Source organism: Corvus brachyrhynchos, unplaced genomic scaffold (genome assembly GCF_000691975.1).
Source record: "Corvus brachyrhynchos isolate BGI_N302 unplaced genomic scaffold, ASM69197v1 scaffold14, whole genome shotgun sequence".
In the NCBI taxonomy this organism is placed as follows: Eukaryota; Metazoa; Chordata; class Aves; order Passeriformes; family Corvidae; genus Corvus; species Corvus brachyrhynchos.
In genome coordinates, this window is record NW_008239110.1 from 18,041,208 (window position 1) to 18,054,542 (window position 13,335).

The window sequence follows — 13,335 nt, forward strand, 5'->3', positions numbered from 1 at the left end:
GTGAATTTGGGTTCATTTAAATTTCATGCTTGTCTTTGGGAAGGGGGAGATGAGACACTTCAAAGGGTTAAATCCTTTTTCACAACAGAGCTTGCCTCTGATCCACACTTCTGTTAGAAATGACCTGTTTCAGTGCTATTTGATGGCTCAACTGCACACTTGTCAGCCTCGCCAGATGATTGTATCCTTTGTAACAGTTCTTAATATCTGCTAATAAGGAGTCATTTATTGAATTTCAGCAGTAGTGAGGAAAAGAAAAAGAAGTATATATATATATGGTATTAGTTTACCTTCAGGCTGAGTTCAGTGTCTCACTATTGCTCCTCTGTGTTCCTTCAAAAACTAACTCCCACTGAAAACAACTGCAAATATATACCACCAGCATCAAATATTGTCATTTATTTGAATATATATTTTATATAAATATATATCTATCTGACACAAGCTGTAGGCTTGTGTTACCAAAAATTGCATTTCATCTAGCACATGAATCGAACCTGTTTGGTCTTTAAACAACAACACCCACATACGTTAATGCAGCTGCTATTTCCATAGTATGAATAGTTCAGTATTTTACTGTAGAAAAGATCTTCAATTATAGCCTCAAAGCTGCAACCAGGTTAGCTCTAGTCCATGCTGTGGTGCAAAGCCATGTTTAAACAGTTACGAAAAAAAATGTTGTAACCAGATCACTCAATATTTTTGGCTTTTCTGTCACTCCTTTTTTCAATGCAGATGAGTCCTAAAGTACAAATGCAGATGATGAACAGTGAACCAAGGTTGGTATACAACAGTAGAGAGAAACCACTCCCTTTGTAAAGACCTGCAAACAGATCTTGAACTTGAAGTTGAAGGCTTATTTTTTACCCCCAACTACCAGGGTGACTTAATTTGTTAGCTGTTCATTTCCATCAGTAATTCATGAACAAAATGAAAGAAAACACTCTTCAGGGGTACTTTGCTGCCCAGATAATGAGCCATTATTTTAACTCAGAAGGCTCTCAGGAAGGACAGGGGAAAATAAGTCCCTAAATCTGTAAAATGCTGCAAAACATTTGAATAACGAATGTTGTTTCTCACATCCAAGTTGTGCTGAGGTTGTGATGAAAGATTTTTGTGTGTGTGTGCACTATTTCCCTATGATTGAAACCACAAGAATGGGCTTTTTTCTTCTGAAGACCAAACCCTTCTTTCTGGATTTCTGCTGTAGTTATGGATATTATTCCTAGCTAGAAAATATAGGCATTTTCCTTCCTTTTCTGCTTCTGGTGCAAGTGATTTTTAAGAAGAAAACTCAATTAATCTTCCGTATCTTCCCCTCTTTACAAAAAAAATCCTTGGTTTTAAGTCTTTGTTAAAAAAGCAAGTGACAAAATAGTCATCAACACTTTGTGCATATTTTTTTAAAGTCACAACTCCAGCAACTAACAGAAACTGAGGAACAGATAAAGCATCCATTAAACCATCCACACAGCCTATTGAGGAGTGCTATTATCTGTCCTTACACAGCCTTGTCCCTTTTATCTCAACCTTTTGTAAAGCTGAACTATGAAGCATTTCCATGTACCATTACCTAAGCGTGCTCTCCACAGTCTGACTTAGCTGCCCCTCAGAGACCAGAACAATTTCTGTCTCTCTCTCTCGGGAGCTGGTGAGGGGCAGAGGAGTGAGGGTCCTGCAGGCTGGTGCTGGCTCCCTGCCACCCCTCAGACCAGAGCTGTGACTCCCACTGTCCCGGCCAACTTGACTCAGCAGCCCCTTTGCCTCCTCCCATGAGAGATACAATTTGAGCCGGAGCTAATCCTTCCCCCCTATTTGAATCAATGAGGTCACTGCAGGATTTGGGGCACATAAATGACTCCAGAGATGCAAGAGATTTCCAGTCCCAGCTGTAGCATTTTGCCTGGAAATTCAGGGTGGTTCTCGGCGCAGAGGACAGCGTGGAGTTCATGTGTCAGGACAGACGGAGACTGGGAAGCTCATGCTTTTCCTGTTCCTGGTCCCATGCTGGCAGTAAATCAGAGCACTCAGCACTTCCCTCTGCAGAAGAGGAGGTCCCTGCTGCTCATTCACAAGAATGCCACGAGTCCTGTGAGTATGAGCAAAGCCACCTTCCTCCATCATCTGGCATCCTGGACTGGTGGTGGGTTGGTCTCATGCTCGCAAGGAAGGCTGTAAGAGAAGTTCATCTGCTGCACCTGTCAGAAAAAGGTCCTGAAGGCAAGCAAAGATGTTGGAATGATCCCTCATGTCACAGGCAGTGGCACTTCAGGAATGATTTCATATGCCAGCCGGACTCCAGCTTCCCTGATTCCTCAGAGTCTTGTCATGGCTTGCATACACCATGTGGCACCAAACATGAAAAACTGGAGATCACTGATCAACCTGCTCAAGAGAGCAGATTTAGGGCATTGCATGTTAACTTGTTTTTACTTTGGTAGGCTTAATGGCTTGTTTATCTTTTTGTTTATTTAGGGCTTGTTCCATTCGCTCCCATATCCTTCTCCACACCTTCCCTATATTTACAGGCAACTTGATGGAGACTGGGGCACACTGAAAATCCTAATTAATTTTTGGTTGGACTGCAGCCTTGATTTAGGTAGCTTGTGAAGGTAGGGAACTCTGGGGACCCTTATTCCATCTCAACATTGTGAATAAATCGTGTTTTCCACAGTTATTCCACAGTTTTCCACTGTTTTTCATAAAGAACTGGCCTACAATCTAGCTTACATGCATATCTTTTGTAACAGTGTAATTCAGCTCTCCCTCTCTCTAACACCTTTTCATGAACTGCACTTTAACTTATGTGTATTGGCATAGAGGACATAATTTCATCTTGGGGTGAATCCTTCTGTCCATATCTATTTTACTCCTTCTTACTCTTTTAACCTGAAATTCACTCAAAATTTCTCCCTCATGTTTTTGCTTCTGTTTTAAAGGGGGCTTGAATGAGCCACAGAATCGTGCTGTGTAAGAAAAGCAGAATTCCCTGTGGTGGTGGCGTGAGAGGTGTAGAGGACAAGGAGGTATCTGAATCCAGCCTTCCTCCATTGTTCTGCTCTTCCTCACAGGCTTTCTTGAGAGGCATCTTTTAATGTCCTACCCCCAGGTAGCTTTTCAGCACATCAGCTCTCCTGTGCTGGGAGTGCTTCCTAACATCTGTTTCAGATTTGTTGTTCCTTTGTTTCCATTTATGTCCCTTCTCAACCCTTATTTTTTTTAGGCTGAAAATATTCAATTGTATAGAAAATATCCGAATAGGCTATGACTGGGATATGTGTGAGTTAAATTTTATTTTAATTGTTGTTTTCTGTCATATTAAGTACAGGCAGTTCAGCTGCTTTGTGGAAAGGGGAGAAAATATTTTTATCTGTCTTCATTTAACAAAGCAAAGTCTGTAGAGAGTATCTGTCTTTTTACAGACCAGTTATTGCAGCCAGAAAAACACCACAAGGCTTTGAGCTCAGAGTCCTCATCCCATCACACTTTTACCATCAAATCAGCTCTACTACAACAAAATGAACTGATTTAGAAATGTAGCAATTTCTTGTTCTGATGAGTCTCTTGATGTTTACAATCCTCACAGGATGACAGTGCCTTGGGAGCTGCACCTTAAGGAGGTCCTGGTATGCATCTTGGGCTCTGGTTTTTAGATTATTGGGACTCCCATTAGTGCTGGGGTGATCAATGGGTACCCATGTGCTGAATGAAAACACTGGAATTTTTTGCAGATCCTCATGATTACCAGACAGCAGAACTATTCTGGTGTTAAGAAAATGAGAAAATAAGATGGGAATACAAGTGCTTACTCGTTACAGTTTATGGAAGCAATCCAGTCAGTGCAAAATGAGAGCTTAATCTTGAGCAAGTATGACAAACAATTAAAAAGTAAGGATTTGCATTCTGAACATAAGAGGTAAACGTTGTACTAAATAGCCAATATAATGCACAGCAGGACAACAAAGTAAAGGTATGTGTACAAACAACAGATATCTTCAATTTCTATTCATTTTCACACTTTATTGTTGATGATAATTTCTTTTTGTCTTTTCCCATTCTCTAACCTTCATGCATTTATTTCTAGCTCAGTCACCTATACCTGCCCAAGATGAGAGGGAGGCAGCAGAAGTTAGAAGTGGACTGGCTCTCTTGCCATTTCCCAGTCTAAAATATTTAATATACGCTAGGATGGTGCATGAAAGTTAAGAATGTGGCTTATGCTTTGGGGACCAGAAGTCATCTGGCAACCAAGCAGAGTAAGCACCTCGCTGTTTGCCAGACTGTACTGTCTTTTTCCAGTATAGCATGTCTAGTATTAAAGCTTTACCCCGATTCCATGCATTGGTCCAAGCCACATCCTGTCCAATGGAGTTAGCAGAACCTCTGCATAACTTCTCTGTGGGGCCATTTTTAAGTTCCACGCTGGTAGGACATCAATAGCTCTGTACCACAAACATGGTTTTGGCTGGGGTGTGGAGGCAGCCTCCAAAGCAACTTGCTGCATTCTTTGGCAGTCAAACTACAGAAGCATATGGCACTGACTTACTTACTGGATAATATTAAAAATAGTATAAGGCTCTGCATTTAAACTGAGGAACTATATTGCTGCTCATTAAACACTTCAGAAATGTCGATCTTCATAAATATAAAATACAAAATTACATATGCCAAAGAAAGGCATTATTACAGTTCCTTAAAATGAAATCTTCCAGGTTTTAAAATGCTTAGTAATACTGGCTCACTGACATCCTTCTTGTGACCTTAAAACAATTTTTTGTTGTTTCCTTTAAATAATTTAGTGAGTGATTGGTCAGTGATGATGTTTAAATAAAAACACAATGTGATAGTTAATCTGCGAGACAGATGCTATTAATATTGGATGGATGTAGTTTCAGAAGCATTCTGCCTGAATCCAAAGTACTAAGCTGGATATAAATAGTGGTGGATTTCCCTTATGTGGAAAATATAATAGCACCATTAAGCATGTCTTCGCTGCAGAGTCAGGCTGTATATTGACCCTCAGCTTTGAGTACCAGCTTTTACTGAGATGAGGTGCAAGGAGCCAGACTGCCAAGCTATTTTGGGCTAATGAATCCTCATTAGCTTGGTGCTCCCTTGGGTGTTTCTGTTGGCCTTCACAGGGTATCTCACTTAGTCCTTTCTCTCTGCAGTGCATGGAGCTGTCTCAAATCTAAGTCATTTTGTCTCAGACCCTGAGCACCTTTCGAGTAGCTGAATTACATAGCCCAACCATAATCATTTCAAGGAAATTATCAGTTAAATAATAATGAAATAATCAGTGACATTATCTGGATCTGTAGCAACAAAGAGTGGGTAGTAATGACCATGGCATAGCATTGGAGAGGGCTCCTATAGCTTAAGGTCACTTGCCAACAACCAAGGAACAAATGTGACGCCTCTACGAGGTCTAGCTGTTTCTGAAAAACCTCTGTTCCTTTGAGCTAGGTCCTCATCAGTAAACAGGGAAAAGGAGAACACTGAATGAATGTGAAAAGCTGTCTCTAACTTCTCTTTCCAATTTCATCATCCTTCAGAGACTGACAGCATCAGAGTTTGTGTGTGGGCATGAGAAATGAAGTAAAACGCAGAGCTGAAATAAGAGTCAAAAAATAACTCCACTCCGAAGACATACTGTTACAGGAGGCTGTTATATGGCCAAGTCACTCTTCCCAAATGCCCACAGTTTCAGGATAAGATGGAAAAGATGCTTCTGTATATGTATGTGCCAACAAAATGCTGGCAGGTACATACTGCCTTCACTCCAGCCCACCCTTCTATCTTCCCTAGAGGGAAGAAATATTATAACTGCTGCTACTTTACATTGTAGGCTATACTCACAGCTACACGTTCAATTATTTTTAAACTGTTCCAGTGACAATTCCTATAATGAGCTCTATTTTCCCCTTTGTCCTTTGGGTTTTTGCGTTTTTTTATTATTTTTACAAACAAAAGATGGATCAGCTAAAGGTACTTTTTAAAATATTATTGGCATAGAGTAAATTCAGTAATACAAGAGTTAGCCCTGGAAGGATGTTAATAAGATTACTCATATTACCTATGCACTTAATAAATTTTTGCTGGCTACTGCTGCATGCTTTGTAGCTCTAGAAACTTATACTTTATGTTAGGGTAATTCCCAGCTCAGCACTGAAGGGAAGGCTAATGCAGCCATTAGTTACTGCCTGAAGTTTGGGACCTGCAGCTGCAGCTTCCTAGCTTTACCAGAGTCATCTTTGCACAAAGCACACTGGAGTCTCACCCAGGATTTAACACAGGATTTTCTTTTTCTGTGCTAAGGAGGTCCAGAGCTGCCACCAAAAGCAGCAATTCAGTCAGCAGAGGTGCTACACCAGGACACAAGGCAGGGGATGCAAGTGCTAGGTCTCTTTCAGCTGTCTCCCCCACTACAAAAGAAGAAAAAAATTCATTTTTAACACAGGAACATCTCCATTTCAGGATTTGATTGATGGTGGCTTCTGGTGGCACACAGAGAAGGGCAACAATGGTGTGGGATGAGAGGAAGGAAGGACTGATGCTTTTCCATCACTGGCAGAGTTTGTGAACCAGGAGCCACTGTGTTCTCTGCCCCACCATCCCTTCTGTAAAAAGGGGCAGTAATACTCCTCTTCCTCACAGGAACTCAGATGCAAGAGATATACACATAGACACTAGATCAGGTCTCCTTTGGGAACTTAGGGACTGTAACTCAGCTATTTAGATAAGAAACCTTAAAAGTTTTCTTCAGCTCACCGCTGTATCATTACCAGGATAATGCATTTTTTTTTCTTCTTCTTCCTTGATGGTTGTTATAAATATTGGTGGAATTCAGAAAAAAAAAATACCGTGCATAGAGCTTTTCAGTGCTTTAACACGCTGTATTTTTCCCAATATTTTGGCCAAAAGCAGTCTCATAATTGGACACTAAACTTCTCACTGTACAAAAAAACCTCACTGAATTTATTTATTTATTTATATAAATGAAATTTATTTCACTGAATTTATTGTCTGCTGAAATATATTGTCAGAGGCATGTAATTTGGAGGCCAGTCTGAAACATCTCTGTTTCAAGACTTCAATCTTTTATCATTATGAACAATGATGGTGGTATTTACAATCGGTATTTGCGCTACTGAAATACTGACATATTTACAGTAGGTATTTGCACTTCTGAAAGCTGTGACAAGGCAAGAGGATTTGGAAGCCAAACCCAGAGTTAACGCCTGAAGTTTTTTTCTTGGTGAACGGAGCTGGGAGTATTCCTACAGTGAGAAATTTTGGACACTCCTAAAATACTACCAGCATTTTACGTCTAGGTAATGATTAACCAGGGGACACGATAATATACTGCAAATGCTGAAAAAGAGATGACACTGAAGAAAGTGGAGATACTGTGATAATGGAAGAGAGAACCAAGAGAAACAATAAGATGAAAATAAGAAAAGTATAGTCCAGTTTGTGAGGAAAGTGTGTTTGAAAGTACTTGGAAAAAAATCACCACTGTTCTGTGGTGAAACTATCCATCTTGAGTTTCTCAAATCAATCTTACTTTTTCATGATAAACAGCACTATGATCTGGATATGTTTTCTGTCTTACTGATACAGTAATAGCAATCATTGTTTTCTGATATTTGGATCTTTTCTCAAAATCTTCTAATACAGAATTTCTGCACAGTAAAATTAGTTCATCTGCCATTACATTTACTTTTCTTAGGTACTTTTTACAGTCTCACAAATCTGGTTGGAATATCACTACTGTTGGGAAATGGGCTGAAATAATCCAAATATTTCTAGCAAAGAGTTGGAGCTTAAAATGAGTGAATCACATTTAGTAATTTGACAAAGAAAACGGAACAGCAAATGTTCTATAAAACTTCATTTTCCCCAGAGTACACCTCATTGCTACATGTACACATTAGTGATACATGCTAACATTGAATATGTACAGGATACAGCTGGTTGAATGATCCTTTGAATAGAATACCCACAAATGAAGCCCATCTTTCCTCCAGTAAGACAGTCTAATTTCTACAAATATATTTCTTGTTTATAGTCTTTACCAAAGAGCTTTCAGCAATTGATTCTACATGGTATTTACAAGGTACTTGGTATGACTAATGCCTTATGTTTTATTATCATTCATTCATTCAAATGGAGGACCTGAAACTTCTAACATGTTGATGTTGGTAAAGTACTTGGCATTTCTCTTTCCTGTAGCAGGAAATCATTAGTGGGGTAACAGTGTTCATTTATTGATTTATGCAGCTTCTAAACTGAATACTCTGATAAAGATGCACATTTTTCTTATTAAAAATTTAGTTCATCATATACACCTCTACCTCCACACAGTCTTCTATCTCCATTTTGTAGCAGAAATATTTTTCCCAAAAAATACGTACTTTTTGTAGAGGTTTGTATTTTGTCATTCATGCAACAAAAATTCAGATTCGTGGTTGGTTTTTTCATAACTTGTTTGCCAACAATACCAGACTAACATAAGAAACAAGTCAGTCTCTTGAAATGCTCTTTTTTTTTTTCACTCTTATGATACATTTCAAAGCCATTAGAAGCTAATCTGACAACATTTTTATGTGACATGGTTGTCAGTAGGGAAAAAAAAGAAAGGCATGGGAAAGCAGTTGGAAAAACCTGAAAATAAGAGACTTCAATATAGTTGGGAACAGCTGCTAGTGAGATACATGTGTGTGTACAGAAAATGCACTGCCCTAAAGGATCAGGATTTTAATAGAGGTTGCATAACACTTTAAGGTATGCTGTTCAGTCTCTTTACTGTATTTGCAAGAAGAAACTAAGAAAACAACAGCTTGGTGAAGCAGATTGCAAATTGAGAAATTCAAGCCCCATTTCAAATGGGTGATTTAGGGCATAAGTAACAGCACCCATTCTGAAACAATGGTTAATGTATAGCAAAAATTAAATTGCAATGTCTTACACAGAACTCTGAAAAGTCGTCTTGGAGTTCCAGCACCCACATGGAGTACTTCCCTCAGTGAAGATGAATGGCTGACATGATTGTATGATTGGCCAGTGGCAAGACCCTAAAAACCTTTCTGGTTCTGGCCTAATTAATGCATTTACTATCTATTTACACACCTAATTTTCACTGAACTCTCCACTCTGCTATAATTATTATGGCTATTACTACACTGAATCGTTAAGTATTAAGGAGGAATTTTCTTAATTTGGTTGCACGGGGTTTGTATGTTCGATCAAAATAGTTTGCAAATGCATCACAAATTGTCACGCACTTTGGGTAAACTAGCAGAGAGATGTTGGCTGAGCGTGTTACAGTATGAAAGTGGCAGAAGTAGTACAGAATTCTGAATGGTTTGGAGACAGTGCTTAGTATGACCTGAAAAGCACAGAGAATTTGTATACCAGGGCTCAGTTACTTACCAAGCTGAAAGTATCAAAAACTTCCTACAAAAGTTGCCATTTTTAAATGAACAGTCTTAACTAAGAATGTTGTGTGCGTCTTGCTGCTGCAAGGTATGTTTTCAAAAGCCGCTGAAGGAATTTAGTTGCTTCGCTCTCCGACGTCGATGACAGCACAGACCTCTTTGAAAAATCACTCTCTGTGCTCTGCTGATGTTAGAGCTCTCCAGCTCCATAATCTCCCAGAGAGTACTCTTATTGCATTTTTGACAGCTGGTTCACATACCAAAAGTGATGTAACCCAGATGACCTTATATCCTTTGCAGGTCATGCATGATTCTTGTATTCACAGTTTAATAAAACTAGGAAACAAGACTTGCAGAGAAATACATCCTTCCCTGGGCAAAGGGGGTTGCAGCAGCTCTAAATTGATTTAATGATATAATGGAAACAACAAAGTATCTGTCTGTGTCAATTTTTTTTTTTTTTTGCCATGGTAAACCACCCTGTGGATCTTGATTCCTTCTCAGAAGAGCATATCTAGGAAATTACTGTGGACATGGCAGGTAGAAAGTGTCTTTCTCTTTTCAAGACTTGCTCACTTATTTTTACATAATTTTAAGCACGTGATTTTGTCATTTCTTCTGCTTCCTATCTCCCAAAGCACAGTAACTCTCCAAGTCTAAAAATTACCAAACAGAATTGTTTTTTCTGCTGTTAAATGACTCCAGAGTGACCGAAAATTCCTTTAGTTAAGATTCCTCCTAATTTTTTTTTTTTCAATCTTGGCGCTCTATTTTCTGTTGGCTTTTTCTCAAAATTTTCTGTGTTAATTTTAATTAGCTCCTTAGAATTCTCTACAAGGGAATTAGGTAAAGTCACGTGCAAATGTGTTGTTTTTCTTTGCTCCAAATAAAAAAAAAATTAAGATTGTGTTGGTAGAGATAGTAGATCTGTGCCTTTGTGCATTACAAAATACCGTAGGAGGCTATGCCTGCTCTAGACCAAGTCCTGACTAAATGAGAATTATGGACAGCATGCAAGTTCTTTGTCCCTGTCAGATGCACAAACCTTCCAAGAGGTTTTCCCTTTCTTCTCTTTGCTGTATGATCATGTTTTTATTCATCCAGTTCAATGTCTGGGATGATGGAAGATGGTAAACCTCTCAGTAGCACAGCTGGAGTCTCTGAAACAGCCTTTACCTTGAGTTGCCCTGATCATCAGAGTGGAAAGGAAACTGGAGAACATGAAGGAACAGTGACAAAGGAAACAGAGAGGAGCAAGAGACAGCAGACAGCATTTTGACAGCTTAGTGCATTGCACTGACACAAGACTGATGACTTCATTACTGACTAACTTTCTTCAGAGTGGAACTGATATGCCTGCAGTGCCAGTGCTGGAAAGTAGCTTAAATGCCAAAATAATTCAGCAGGCTTTGCCTGTTTCAGTTTTCCTTAGCTATCTAGTTGTGAAGGTGTAAATATTGCAACCCCAGGGGGATTTTAGGGATCTTTAGTGTCATAGAAGGCTGAAGATGTGAGCGACACTTGGCCTAAAGCCTGTGACTGATTGGTAGTCACAAATGTGGTTTTCAGCTACAGAAAAGGAGTGAAATCATCATCATCAGAAAGGAAAAGAAAGATGGAAACAAGATGTCCTTCTTCAGAGTGAATTCAAAGTTCTGTTCATGTGCCTTCAGCTTGTGTTGCTGTAAGATTTAAATATAAGGTAAAGAAAATCACAATACCCACAATGAAATTAGAGGAAACCCAAAGACTAGAAAGATTGACAGAACCATGGGTAACACAGTGAAACTTCACTGACCTTCAGTTAATTTGTTCTTATGTTCCTATTAATGAAGCCAAAAATATGTTATTTCTACAGTATTAATTTCACTAAACTTATAAAGAAAATATAAATGAGAGCAGGAGGAAGAAATTACCTAGTAGTTGACTTCTAGAAATAATTTCCGGTCACAATGCAGTCATTTTATGAACTGTTTCAAAAAAATAACCTCCCACCAAAGTCACAGTATATAAAATACTTGTCTGTGTACTGAAAAGATCCTCACATTTCATTCTGCAGGGTAAGCTGCTTAAGTCCAACTGCAACCTTCAAAGTGTGACAAACAGGACAAACAGCTGTCCTTTAAAAAAGATAATCAAAAGCACTCCAAAGTAGGAACACGGAAGAAAGAAATAAATTCTTTTATTTGACAAAACAAGAAAAAATGTGGAGTGGGGGAGAAAATGAAGCTTTGTGGGGTCATGTAAGAGTTTCCGTTATCAGTTTGCTCAATCTACATCTTCATTCACTCTGTTTTCACATATTTCATTGGTGAAACTTTAGAGGAAATACAAAAGAGCAACTCCTTTTTCCTAAAATAATAAGATGGAGATCCACTACAGCCTCTAACAAAATTAAAAGGATCCAAACAAAACAGATGAGGTCCATAGATCACCTATCAAGCCCCCCAAAAGCAAGCTGCTGCAGTTTGCCCTGCCCTGCTTAGCTGGTCCAGGTACAGGGAGGACAGTGAAACCAGCGATAGAGGCAGTGAGGGGCTTATAGGGACATGAGGAGGGGAAAGAATGTTTTCTACACCTAAGATCTTAATTTTTTTTTGAGAGGAAATTATGGGATCTTTTGATGTGCAATTGGAAGCTGAGATGAGGGTCTATTCAGATGAGAAAATGGCTTTTGTATTTGACTTTCAATATTTTTTATATTTGACTTTCGATATTGTCCAGAACTTCAAATGAAAGCACAGAATTCTAAACCATTCTAAAACTTACTAATGAAATTCATAACTGCTCTGAATTAGGGAAGGATGTGTCCCCTTTATGTCTTTGTCTTGTAATTTAATTAAATTAGCCTCCTTTGGAAGCACTAATTAGGGCATGACATAAGTAATTTACTGTGTTCGTTCACCATAACACATGAAGACAATATCACAATTCCAGAGACATGGGATAATAAGGAAAGTAGCAATACCGGCTGACCTTTTTGACTTCTTTCTTTTCCAGTTTGAGTCAATGAACTCATTGGGAATCACCATCACAAGCCCAAGATCTTCCTCCTGTTCATCCCTACCTGGATGTTGCTGCAGGCTCTCTTGTCTCATTTGCCCTCTGCGTCACGCTGGAGTGACACTGGTGACATGACTGCTCCCCTGAACTGTACACAGAGTTGTTTCACTTGCAAGCACTGGGCAGGAATTCAGAGCAATTTAAGAAACCTCTAGTATAGATGAGATTGAAGCCGATGATAGCTAAATTGTTTCATCCCTCTAACTGATGCGTTTTGTGGTTTGCCTGAAAACCCAACCTCTAAAAATGAGACACAAAGAGATGTCCATACAGTTCCCACACCTTTGCACAACCTTCCTGCCAAAACTTCATGACTCAGGCAAGACAAAGACATTCATCCTGGCAAAATGGGTTGTCAGAATGGGCTAAACTTTAGTTCTTTGTGCCCTGCTGAAAGAAAACCTCCTAGGAATAATTTGCATCATTGCCTCGGATGACCGTAGGCACAGAACTTCCCCAAAGCCATTCTCAAACATAACACAGAATATAGATTCTATAGAATTTGATTCTATGAAATCATAGACTGGTTTGGGCTCTAAGGGCCTTAGAGATCATCCTGTTCCAGCCCCGCTCAGCCACATGCAGGGACACCTTCCACTAAATCAGGTTGGTCAAAGCCCCATCCAACCCTGCCTTGGACTCAAGGTCTCATTGTAGTAAAATAGCAGGGTTACATGCTTCATTGTCAGCTAACAAATTTGTAACCTCTCTGGCCAGTAATGAAAAAAAGGACTAAAAGTCTTTTAAACCTGACTGTGATTTTGTCTAATGTAGAAGGAAAGTTAATGACATGCAAAGCAGCAGGAAATAATAGGGTGAGGGCTAAAAGACA